Genomic DNA, 13,940 nt, shown 5'->3' on the forward strand with positions numbered 1-13,940 from the left:
AAATGCATAAGGCCTCATGACTACTCCTGGCCAGTGACTTGTGGGCAATATGTGTCACATCCAGGCAAATTATTTAGTGGTTGGTGCTAGACCCTCCAGAATTCTCTCTTCCCTTTTTCTTAACAGCCAGCAATGCTTAACATGATAGCTGATACATCAGTCCCTGAGCGTCTATGACAAGCAAAAACTCTCTGTTGATCTATACTTGACAGTTCATTTCTCACTCAGGCTTGCAGCCTCTTTTAAGCCACAAAGATCTGGGAAATGTTTGGTAATGCAACATAATCTAATCAATCCTGACTGATAAAAGAACCAATGGGGAAGATGAAGGAAAAGGTAATACGGACCGTTTTGTTTTTTTTTGTTTGTTTGTTTGTTTTTCACAGAGTCTTGCACTCTCACCCAGGCTGGAGTGCAGTGGCACGATCTCAGCTCACTGCAAGGTCCGCTTCCTGGGTTCACACCATTCTCCTGCCTCAGCCTCCCGAGTAACTGGAACTACAGGTGCCCACCACCACGCCTGGCTAATTTTTTATATTTTTAGTAGAGATTGGGTTTCTCCACGTTAGCCAGGATGGTCTTGATCTCCTGACCTTGTGATCCACCCGCCTCAGCCTCCCAAAGTGCTGGGATTACAGGCTCGAGCCACCACACCTGGCCCATTTTCTTTTTTTACACAATCTCTAAAAAGTATAAAATTATGGGCTTCTAAGGACTAGATATTAATGGTACTTAAATTTGTTCTTCCAAATATATTTGCAGGATATGAAATGATGAGGGATTAATATTTAAAATGTATAATGAGACAGAAACTCCATGGCAAAAAAAAAACTGTGCAATGTATATATCTATCGGCTATTTATGGAAAAGAAAACCCAAAAGGCTAGCAAGAATATAACAAGACGCTCAAACTCTTAAGTAATCAGAAATGTAAATTTATAAAAGATATCACTTTATACCTATTAGCCTGGAAATAGAAAGCTAGATAATTGTTAACTGTTGGCAAGAATGTTGAGGTATGGAAGTCCTCAAGAATGGCTGATGGGAAGTGGACTAGTGCAGTCTTTCCACAGGGCAATTGGTCACTAATGTAGTCAAGTGCAGAATCCTTAAAACTAGTTCTGGGTGTAAAAGGTATTAAATAGAATAAAATAGAATGAGACAAACTATTTCTGTAAGTTCATAGATTTATGCAGAACAGTACACATTTTACAAGAACATATATAAAAGAGGATTGACATTAAATTGATTAGAATGTTTGCCAATGACACCAGAGGACAATGGGAGTAAAGAGAATGAAGATAAATGGAAATGATAAAAGCCTTAATGATAATGAGCCACAAATTGATTATCACTACCATCTGCACTAGACATCTACCCCCAAATAAGTAACTTTGTTATTTTCCTCATTTCAGCTGGTTATAGCCAGAAAGCAAATATTTTTTCAGTGATTGTCACATGACAAAAGACTTTAAGCCCTATAAACAAACCCTGAGAAATCGAAGATCCTTTGAGTGTAAGCAAAGGCCAGTAACCATAGGAGAATGATTTTATAACAGTAGTTTGCAGATAAATGTTTAACAACCGGCTCTGGATGGGAGGAGTAGAGACTTGATTTGAAGGGCTTGCTGATTTCTATGATGTAAATATTCCCACCATGGGCTGATTTTAAATTATCAACAGTTTAACTAACACATGGCGAAATTCTTAAAAATTTAACAATTGACCTTCACAAGCTGGTAAGAGTGTGCTCTAGCACACTGCCTTTGAAACTCCAGAATTAAAGCACGAGATACAGTAATCTAAATGTAGAGCTTGCCAAGGGTGGCACATAAAACACTTAGAGGTTTCCTGTCCATAATCTCTCAGAAAGTAATTCATTTCACTTGCATTGACTCTTTAAACTGAACTAAGGGAAACCTCGTTCATTGTTCAGATTGAAATGTTTACTGCACAAACTTAGACCCCATTGTTTAACAAGGGTCTAGCTAGACCTGAATGAAAAAGTCAAAACTTTGGGTGGTCTATTTTGTTACTACCCATAAGGAACAAAGTACAACAGTGGTATATTGTTACAACTTGGACAAAAGATCATAGATCAAGTTAAAAAGTGCAGAGTGTCTGGACCTACCAGTTTACAAATGCTTTCTATTTCCCTCAAAACATATTGATGTGGCTCACCCGATGAGCCTGCTTGCCTATTCAACAGAATGGGTAATTTCCAATATGCTCCATTTCCAACATTCAGTTTTCTCCTTGTTCTTCTTTTTGGCAGATTCTATTTTTCAACAGAGGTATAATTTCTCAGAAAACTATTTTTCTCCACTATTAAGGGATGACAGTACAATCTCCTGAAAGAGCTTTATGAAATTAGATTTGGAAGTATCAGTAGAGCCTTGGTACATGGTACATGGTACATACTTACATAACAGTTTCTTTTTCTTTTTAGTTCCCTTATCCTAACCTACCTTTGTGAACTAAAACAATAAGAACAAGAACAAAATAACAGCAAATTAGTTTCTAATCTAAGCTTTCCTGCTATCTTCTTTGCTAATAGCTGGTTTACTCCTTAAGAACATTTTCTGTACCCCTCTTTAAAAAATATGACACTTATTTAACCTCAGCTCTAACACTCCCATTTCATCAAACATATATATATATTATATCCTCTTCTGACACCAGGAAATCATTACAAAACCCATTTGTCCAAACTTCTTTTATAAAATCAAACAACTGAAACTTATAATACTCTTCATGCAAGTATAGAATCCATAGATTTAGGCTGAGTGATTCTTAACAAGTCAGGTACTGTAGGTTAGGGGCCATCTTGGAAACACAGGAGCATTTTTGGTTGTCTGATGACTGGGGACAGAGACATGGAAGCTCAGGCATTTAGTATGTAGGAGCAAGGATGCTGGATACTCTAAAACACACAGGACAATCCAATGCAGGAAATACCCTCTTACACAATGTTTTAATGTCCCATGATGCCAAACCCACTACAAGTATAAATCAACGATACTTTACTAGATGAAATACTATAAATATTTACATATATTTATGCAAGAAGTCAATGCAATTTAAGTGAAGAATGTTACAGAGAGAAAAGCTTAAATGGGATAAAGACATTATTTTGAAACTTGAATAATTTACTTACTCTTTGCTTTCCATCTACTCAATGTAGTATAGCTTTCCAATTGCATATTAGTTAAAAAGGGTTTTAGTGCAGAAGGGAAATTACTGCAAAAATGACAAGGCAGATTGCAAATACATAATAGATGTGGGACTTCTTTTAAGTGACTTAATGCCAAATATTATTAAACTATCAGAACGCATGGGGATCTCACTACATTTCACTATAATTTTTTTTTTTAATTTCACATTTTACCATCTTACATTATTTTTATAGTACAAGGATAAAAACCTGTGTTGTGAAACTAGCATTGAAATTACTTTGGGGTTGTCTGTTTTCAGTTCTTATTTCACAGCTATCCCTGATGGTTGACCACATAATTTCTGTATAGCCTCTTATTTTACTGTTTCTTTCTAATCCACTCTATAATCCCTATTGCCTACTGAAGAATATAGCTTCCCATGCCTTCTTAGCCGAGACTGAACACATGCTCTAATATGTAATGGGATTTCAAAATAGGAGGAGATGTGATACTTTGTCACTATTATATCCTATATCATAATATAGGAAATTTTAACAGTATACTTGTAATGCTGAGCTCATTTGGAAGAACCATATATCCTCATTGTTTCCACTTCAAGTCTATAATTTATTCACACTTTGACTGGGGTTGTTCCCTCTCATCGTATACAAATAAGCCCTCTTTTTCTCATACGCAAGAGTAATACTAGATTTTATTCTAGTGTCTGCCCATACCACTTGCGACAGACTAAATGTCTGTGCCCCCCTCATGAATGGGATTAGTACCCTTATGTAAGAGACCCCAGGGATCTCTCTAGCTCTCTTTCAGTCATGTGAAGATACAATGGAAAGTCAGCAATCTGCAATGGGGAAGAACACCCTCACCAGAACGCGACCATGCTGGCACCCTGATCTGCCTCCAGAACTATGAGAAAGAAATGTTTGTTTAAGCCACCCAGTCTATGATATTTTTGTTATAGCAGCCCAAATGGACTAAGATACCACTGCTTCAATTTCTCTGTTTGTCTTCTATAGAATGACTTTTGCTCTTCTCACCTACTTACTAAAGAAGGTACTGATATCTCACTACTTCATTGTCTTTTAATGTGATTAAGACTGAACATTTACATATTGGGACATAGAATTTTTTAATTTTTAAAAATTTCTCTTTTATGTAACAGGTTATTACATTGATTTTTTTAAAACTGTATAGTTAGGTTATATTATTGATAACTTTCATTTTGGCATAGCAAACAGGGCATTACAAAGATTTATTGTAAGGGAGCATTGAGTCTGATAGGACTGAGAACCATAGATTTAAGGGAATCTTATAAACATGAGCTCTCCCAGGCTTTAAAGCAAATTCCTTACCAGTGAGGCCAATCCTCATTTTGTAAGATGGAGGCCAAGTCAGTGATTCTTGGTGTTTGAACAGTATCTTTGCCTTAAATTCTCCTGCATTGCCAAAAAAATAAACAAAAAAATGCTGTCCTTCAGTAGTTCTTAAGAATAAAAAATATAAGTGACTACTACACATCAATTATAATGTCTAAAATTTAAAACACACACACACACACAAAACCAATTGCTGGTGAAGATCTGGAGCAATAGGAACCCTCATTCACTGCTGGTGGAAATGCAAAAAGGTACAGTTATTTTGGAATACAGTTTGGCAGTTTCTTACAAAGTTAATAGTCTTACCATACATCTAGCAATCATGCTTATAGATATTTACCCAACTGATTTGAAAATTTATGTTCACACAAAAATCTGCACATGAATGTCTATCATAGCTTTATTCATCTTCACAAAAAACTAAAGGCAACCAAGATGTCCCTCAATTGTTGTTGGACAAACAAGCTATGGTGTGTCCATATGCACCATATTGGATATTGTGAATATTAATTTTATAAATATTAATCAGCGATTAAAAAAAGGAGATCTCAAACCACACAAAGACATGGATGGATCTTAAACACACATCACAAAGTGAAATAAGCCAGTCTGAAAAGGCTACATATCATATGATTCCAATTATATGACACTCTGGAAGAGATAAAACTATATAGACCATAGAGAGAACAGTGGTTTCCAGAAAGGAGAAGGCTGAATAGGTGAAGTGCAGGAGATTTTTTTAGGGCATATGTTCTTTATGATCACGTAATTGTGAATATCTGATATTGCACATTTATCAAAACCTGTAGAACTTTATAGCACAAAGAGTAAACCTTAATGTATCCACATTTTAAAAAAGCATTTAGAAGGTCAGGAAATCCCAGGACAGAATGCAGATGGTGATAAAGCAATCCAATTGTATTGCAAATATATGGAACGATCTCACTGAAGAGGGTGAGGAAATAGGTGTTGACCTAAGTAACTTTGGAAATGAGTGGAGTCTCCAACACTAAAGCAAAAGTTACCGTACATATGCACTGTACTCTAGTTAGTAAAGTTATTTCCTACTGGGGTACAGCCTAACAATTCTGATACCACTACACATGGATACTAGAATGAATAAGTAAATAGATGGTAGATAAAAGGAGTCAATTTTCTCAGTATTGGGAATTTACAAGTAAGCAAAGAAAGGAAGATAGAATGATCCATGTGGCAATAGAGTGGAAGACACCAGTATCAGTATAAACTCATGTTTAGCTTAATATAAATATAGATGTTTGCATATAAAATATTTATTGAAACGTATATGAAAACTTTAGTACATGGGTTAGTGTATTTTCTTCCTCTGTGGAATGATAGAACCCAAAAGCAATGACACCTCAATAACAATGAGCATGCCTAGCACCCAGATCTTGGTTTCTGACACCATTCTCCAATAAAAGAAACAGGGGCTCCTTGGAGAAATTGCTGATGCTAGCACTAGGATAGGAAATGTCCAAGATAAGCCTGGCCTTAAATGTGAAATATAAAACTGTAAAACTTTTTAGGAAAAAAATATGATAAACTCTTCAGGAGCTAAAGCTAGGCAAAAAGTTCTTGAGCTTGACACTAAAAGCATGATTCCATGAAAAAAAAAAAAGTTTCAAATTGGGCTTCATCAAAATTTAAAACTTTCACCCTGTGAAAAACTCCATTAAGAGAGACCAGGCACCACTGTGTAATACCAACACTTTGGGAGGCCAAAGCAGGAGGACTTCATAAGGCCAGGAGTTTGAGACTAGCCTGGGCAACATAGTGAGATCCCATCTCTACAAAAAATTTTAAATTATTAATAGCTGGGCACGGTGGCTCATGTCTGTAGTCCCAGCTACTCAGGAGGCTGAGGCAGGAGGATCTCTTGAGCCCAGAAGGTCAAGGCTGAATTGAGCCATGATCACGCCACTGCACTCCAGCTTGGGCAACAGAGTGAGAGCCTGTCTTTAAAAAAAGAGAAAGAATAAAAAACCAGTCTACAGGCTGAGAGAAAATATTTGTAAAGCACATTTCTGGCAAAGTACTAGTATCTTGAATAAATGCAATAATAGTGAAAAAGCAAAGACTACAATGAGACAATGAGCAAAAGACATAAAAAGACACTGCATCCAAGAGGATATACAGATATCAAATAGGCCCATGAAAAGATGTTTAACATTATTGGACATCAAGGAAACACAAATTAAAATCACAATGAGATATCACCACATACCTTTCAGAACGGCTAAAATAGAAAATGATGACAACACCACACGCTGACCAGGATGTAGAGAAACTGGATCATTCATACGTTGCTGATGAAAATATAAAGTGATGAGCAACTCTCGAAAACAGTTTGGCAGTTTCATTGAAAACACAACATGCAACTATCAAATAGCTCAGCAATTGTGCCCCTGAGCATTTATCACAGATAAATAATAACTTACAGTCACACAGAATGTATACAGTAGTGTTCCTAGCAATTTTATGTATAATAGCCAAAAATTGGAAATAACTCAGATATCCTGCAATGGGTGAATGGTTAAATAAACTGTGGCACTTCCACACCATAAAATACTACTCAGCAATAAAAAGGAATCAACTATTGCTATCTACAGCAACCTGGATTAATCTCCAGAGAATCAGGTTAAGTTTAAAAAGCCAGTCCCCAAAGGTTGCGTACTGTATGAGTCTATTCACTTAACATTTTTTAAATGATAGTTTATACAAATAGAGAACAGCTTAGTAGTTGCCAGAGGTTAAGTGGTATGGGAAGGAAGGTGGATGTGGCCACAAAAGGTCAGCATGGGGGATCCTTGTGGTGATGGAAATGTTTGTATTTTGACTGTATCAATGTCAATAATGTAGTGACAACATTGTACTACAATAGTTTTGCAAGATGTTACCATTGGGGTATGCCGGGTAAAGGGTATATCTGATCTCTTTGTATTGCTCTTACAACCGCATCTGAATCTAAAATACCTCAAAATTAAGTTTAATTCAATAAAAGAATTTCACTGAAGGGCTGGGGAATGGAGTTTTATTTGTGTAATTATTTGTCTAATTTGTATAATTACTACATAAATAATTCTGTTAGGGGCTGCTATATTATCCAACTACTGTGGTATGGAAGAAGTATGGTAATGTTCACTTTGTAGTAGAAAGATTATGGCTTTCTCATTAGAGACCTTGTGTCAAATTCATCCCACCACATATCAGCTGTGTGACCTTGGGCAATCTGGGCTTCAGTGTCCTCATCTACAAAGCACAAGATTTCTTTTAAGGCTTAAGCAAGGTAATATCTAAATTAGATACATAAAACACTGTACTTTGAACCTTAGCACTATGCCTCACACATAATAAATTCTTAAATGCTAGCTGTCATGAAGGAGAGAGAATCAAAACAATTACTTAGCAAGCAACTGTTTCCTGTGTTCTCTATGTTATACCTGATGAGTGATTATTAAACAGATTCTATGACAAGGTGTAAAAACGAGAAACTCAACTAGGCATATTACCCACACAATGAGTAGGTTTGTTCACTTAGGGGGTATCAGTCCAATGACCACAACCAAGGAGGATTTAATAAGGGGATTTTATTACTTGTAACAAGTAAAGAGAACACTGGGCATTAGTTCCCAAAGCAGTGTTTCCCCAAGCTGCGGGCTGGATCAGGTTTTATAAGCATAGCGTAATGAGCTGTGACCTGATTGGATCTTGTAATGAGGTGATGCCAGGGGGTATGATCTGACTGGATCCTGCCATGGGGTGATGCAAAAGCTTGATCTGTTTGGATCCTGGATCTGCTTATTTATTTAGTTCCCACTCCTTGGTCCAAGTACTTAGAGGTTCCTCCTTTGGTTACATACTTGGTTCATCTGGGCATGCTCAGGTTGATTGACCTAAGGGTCCCTGGCAACTGAAAAACAATTTACAACATTGTTACATAAAAGTTGAACCAGACTGGTCTGATGTAGCTACACATCCCCTCTTTTATATATCCATTCCTCAATCTTGAGGGAATATTAGCTATGACTACTTTAGCCACTTCCTACTGATTAGGGGTATAGACCTTGGTCAGAGGAATGAAATTGTTTAGTGCCCTGGTATCAGAGTTACATTTCAGATGTTGTTTTGATCTGGTTGTAGGTAAAGGCATAAAGAGTTAACATTACCAGTTCCAGAGAACAAACAGAACCCCAGGTCTTATAGCAAAAGTTTCCACCCAGGTTCCAAATCAAGACGGTCTATGCAAATGTAGGGTTGAAACTAACTTAGTTCTGATTGGTCAATATAGCTGAGCCCTGATTAGCCAACTCGGGTGAGCTTTAATTGACTGGTTTAGGTGAATCCTGAAAGCCTCAAAGTTAAATGCTGCAGGCTTTCCAGGAACTCAGAGCATGTATGTCACCCCTGCTTAATAAATGGCTGCTTTGCTCTATTTTAAATGGAGGCCCAGTTAGCCACTCAGGATCCATCTTGAAGAACTGGCTTAAATCTGTTGGTGGACCGCATTGTATCGTATGACAGTGCAGAAGTAGTTGGCTACCTGCTTCAGGTCCATCTGGTCCCTTTCAGGGATCCTAGAGGCAGGGCAGTGGCCAATTGAACAACCAGACCCACTTACTTATGAGAGGCACTAAGCTACCTATTAAATTTGAACCAAAGTCTCTTGGGTTGTTCTGATTTCCAGCTGGAGTGAATTTAAAGTCTCAAAGATTGCATGAGCAAGATCCCGGTGGGGGTCTCTTACAGACATCTGTTAAAACAGGCTAGAACAATTTTAAAGAGGAGCTAAAATGCTTAGCTCAAATATAAGGGGAATCATTAAGACTTGTAGGGTGAACACAGAAGAAATCCTATACTGGGAGAAATCCTCTGAGAATATCTCGACATTGGAAATTGTACCCACCAGTTTCAGCTAGGAGGCTCCCTGAAGGTGTCCCTTTCAGAGATCTGGCTCGCTGTAGGCCTTAAGTGTTCCCAATTAAACCTGACTGGAAATATTTGGTACAGCAGCAAGTGTTAGCAACAGCACAAACACCACCCTGTGCAGTGAGGTGATAGTCGATAGCAATGTGGTTGTCTAAGGATCTCTGCTGTGTCCTGATGGCTTGGGTGGTGAAGTGGGCAACCCTATTAACAGTGCGGGAAACGTTTCTGACCATATATCCATTGCAAACAAAACCTAGTACAAACCAGGACCCCAGAAGCCTTCCTAATCTAGCTCCTTCACTAGAGTTAACCCCTCTGGGTAAATTGCATCCTTGAAAGTGGCCCCAATTATAATCTGCAGGGTTATCATTGGTGTTGGATTGTGCCCCAAAACTCTCACGCAGCTCTTGGAGAGCAGGGTGGGTAGCATTGGTGAGGTCAATTGAATAGATAGGAACTTGGGTAAGAGCTATTTCTATGGCCAAATCTCCTGGTGAGGATAACTTAAGTATTATTTCCCCCTTTTTGGGAGAAGAAAATGTGGGCCTAGAAGGTTTCCAAGAATGTTCGCATGAGTGAAGGAAAACTAAAGAAAGCGTCTCCTTCTTTCAGCCGTGGCATGCTGAACACTGCACAGATATTCACCAATAGGGCTTTATTATTCCATTGGTCCATTGGTCTGTTTCTCCAGTCCAGAGGACTGGGGGTAGTAAGCACAATGGAGATGCTAATAAATAGGCCAAATTTTGCAACATCTGAATAATTTGCCCTGTAAAATAAGCTTCTCAGTCACTATGAAGCTCTCAAGAATTATACCAGGTTGGTATAATTTTTCCAATAGGGTCTTAGCTGCTGCCATAAATGTGGCCTGTTGATACTGGCCTTTTACTTTTGGCTAAAAGACATGCCCTGGTAAGAGCATGCAGTTCTGCTTGTTGGGCAGAGTGGGCATGAGGAAAGTTAAATAAAGTGGTAAGATTAAGCAAGTTACATCGGATGCTGGTAAGGCGAAGTGAGGATAGAAAGTAGTTTTCTTGACAGCTTGAGATGTAAATTGAGGAGTGCTTCAACAGAGCATAGAACCTAGACAGTCAGGGGTGGCCCCATAACTATCTTTGTGGCTTTTACAAAGGAAGGGACAGCATCAACTGCTTTGAGACAAGGAGACCCTAGTATCCTGAGTCTAGCTTGTCCCCAGTTCTGAAATCTAATTCCTCTAGTTGGTCAGGTTTAAAAAGGGGAAATCCCCTGAATGTCCTTAGAGCATTCCTAGCCTGGATTGAGGGAAGAGTGCTGGGGGAGTTCATCAGGAATTAGTTAAAACCAAATATTAGGGGAACTGAGAAGAATTCAGGATCTAGTCCAGTCTATGGGCAGATAACAAGGACTTAAAGACAATGCACAGGGTTACAATCTACTAACAAGTGTACTTTTGCTTTCCTTAGAAACATAACTGTTTCTCTCCACATTGATCATATAGGAAGTCTCAGATTTAGGACCTCTTGCAACTGGAAATCCAAACTAAGGCAAGCTTTAGATTTTACTTACCGTTTTAAGGTTCTTGGGCCTGCTAGGAAGTGACAATTTTCATTCACTCACTGTAATGCTGGGAACTCTTGAAACCAGGCATTTAATGTACATTTTAAAATGTGACATTTCAGTCCAAACTTTAGTAATATAACCAATGTTTCCAATTGTATCCTGCTTATAAAGAGAGATTTTTTTTACTGGACTTACTAAATAAAAATAAGAATACCCACAATTTTGTAGGAGTCAAGAAATCAGGTAGAGAAAAAAAAATGCTTCCACCATTGTTCACAAAGGATACTTCATCCAATTATTGCAAACTATAGAGAGCTTATGACAAAAAAATTCCTTGAATCTGGAAAATGAAACATTTAAGTCATAAAACATTATCCTTATCAATTACTTAATTTCATGTCATTAATTTTGTTTTGCTCAATCTTATTTGGCAAATTTGGACTACAGCCAATTGCAAATACTTCCAGAGAAGAATTTAAAACAATAAACTGTGGTTGACAAAAACCTAGAACAGACATATTCAGAGATCTGATGAGAATTTACAATTGACAAGGAAATTTACATATTTCTTTGGCATGCAACCATCCAATACCATAATCATAATTATGACATGTATCTTGGCATATCAGTATTTTAGGAATCTCATACAATTTCACACCTCTTAATAACACACTTACATAAATATAACTTGAAGTTAAGCATTATTCCTTATTTGACAGCACTTCGCGTATTATTTACCAAAGAAGTCTAATCATTTAAAACCTCCACAAGGTGAGAAATAAACTCTTTGAGGCTCTCCAGGGGGCCCACCTGGAAAAGTATCAAAGTTAATTTTAGGCTAAGAGGCTTGAATTCAGATTTGGATCCTGGAAAATCTGCCAAAGATGTAAAAAAAAAAAAATCAAAATACTTCCTTCAACAGAATCATATGTTGCTCCTATATAATAGTTACTCATTGAACCAGAGTGACAATCAAAAGACTTCTATAGCAATACAGAAAATTACATGGATGTAAAAACCTTAACCCTTTCAAAAGCTCAGTTTTCCTAAACAATCTTTGCTTTTTAGGCCAGTAACCTTGAGCAGGGGAATACATTTAGTAACAGCATAGAAGTTCTGGTTACAGGAAACAATTCAGACACATTAAGAAAAGACTAATACAAAATCAAATTATACTGGAGTAAAACATTGCTTTTCTAAGACCTTCAAGATAAACCTGAAACCAGGGAAAATAGACAGTTCTCAGGAAGGAATGTGACAGAAATAGAAACTAATTCATAATTCAGAGAAAGGCTGTTAAAGAAACAGATTTCAGAATTAAAAATCAAAACCGCTCCCAATCTTATTAAGAACAAACCAATATTTTAAGAAACCCCTGTTTTAATATAGGAGGGCCAAAATTTTAAGTTCTGTATCAGTGTGTTTTAACATCGAAGTTCATTGTTTAGTAAGACTGTTAAAAATAATTATTTTACTTATAGCCAATTTAATCAAACCTCAAATTTCTTTTCAGAAACTTTCTTTTTATAAACCTTATCATTACTTACTCACGTGGTCAACAACATGCTTGGACTTTCTGCCTTGCCCTATACTTTATCTTTCTTCAATAACGAGTCATTTCACACAAGGACAAAGATTTACTACATAAGATTCTTCCTCATACAAACCATACATCTTCACATTTATAACTTTCTTCACATCTCTCTCTCTCCTATTTGCCGGCTCCCTTCTATCTTGTTTCTAATTTCTTCCTAAATCCATATTTTAGACCTCCCTTTAAATAACTTCCAAATAAGACAAAATTATCTTTTTCTCAATAAAGAACAGATTTTATGTCTTTCTCATAATTTTTTCTTATTAATAACACATCTTACTTTTGGCATACCTCATATATAGAATCATAAATTAGTTAGAATTTTTTTAAATTCTCAGTACTCCTAAATTTTATTAAAAACACAGTAAGCACAAAAACTTCAATTGTCTGTGTATATTTTGTGTATAAAATATATTAGTATTTTATACACAAAAACCATTTTATGATTTTTAGAAAAGTATGTTTTCCTTTAGCATAATTTTTATGCATATTTATAGGCCCAAACATATTTAGTCTTTGTATTAGTTTGTTCTCACTCTGCTAATAAAGACATACTTGAGACTGGGTAATTTATAAAGGAAAGAGATTTAATTGACTCAAGTTCAGCATGGCTGAGAGAGGCCTCAGGAAACTTACAAGCATGGCAGAAGGGGAAGCAAATGCATCCTTATTCACATGGTGGCAGCAGGAGAAGTGCTGCACAAAAGTTGGGGAAGCCCCTTATAAAACCACCAGATCTCATAAGAACTCACTCACTATTAAGAGAATAGCATAAAGGTAATCAAACCCATGGTTCAATTACCTCCCACCAGGTCCCTCCCACAACATAGGGGGATTATGGGAACTACAATTCAATATGAGATTTGGATGAGGACACAGCCAAACCATATCATTCTGCCCCTGCCCCCTCCCAAATCTCATGTCCTCATGTTACAAAACATAATCAAGCCCTTCCAACAGTACCCCAAAGTCTTAATTCATTTTAGCATTAACCCAAGAGTCTAAGTCCAAAGTCTCATCTGAGACAACACAAGTCCCTTCTGCCTATGAGCCTGTAAAATCAAAAGCAAGTTAGTTACTTCCTAGATACAATGGGGGTATAGGCATTGGGTAAATACACCCACTCCAAATGGGAGAAATTGGCCAAAACAAAGAGGCTACAGGCCCTAGGCAAGTCCAAAATCCAGCTGGGCAGTCATTAAACCTTAAAGTTCCAAAATGATCTCCTTTGATAGTATTACATCCAGGGCACACTGATACAAGAGGTGGGCTCCCACAGCCTTGGGCCATTCCGCCTCTGTGGCTTTG

General features: G+C 37.2%; 1 long non-coding RNA gene across 1 annotated transcript; it reads right to left on the bottom strand.

The window, feature by feature from the left end:
• Positions 1-8,232: 8,232 nt before the first annotated feature.
• Positions 8,233-11,827, bottom strand: LOC131383358 (uncharacterized). The gene is made up of 3 exons (XR_009213357.1): positions 11,716-11,827; positions 11,045-11,197; positions 8,233-8,480 (listed from the first exon to the last, which is right to left on the bottom strand). It is a non-coding gene; the product is annotated as an uncharacterized LOC131383358 (long non-coding RNA).
• Positions 11,828-13,940: the final 2,113 nt, after the last annotated feature.

The sequence above is a fragment of the Hylobates moloch genome, unplaced genomic scaffold, assembly GCF_009828535.3.
Source record: "Hylobates moloch isolate HMO894 unplaced genomic scaffold, HMol_V3 SCAFFOLD_4, whole genome shotgun sequence".
NCBI classification, from domain to species: domain Eukaryota; kingdom Metazoa; phylum Chordata; class Mammalia; order Primates; family Hylobatidae; genus Hylobates; species Hylobates moloch.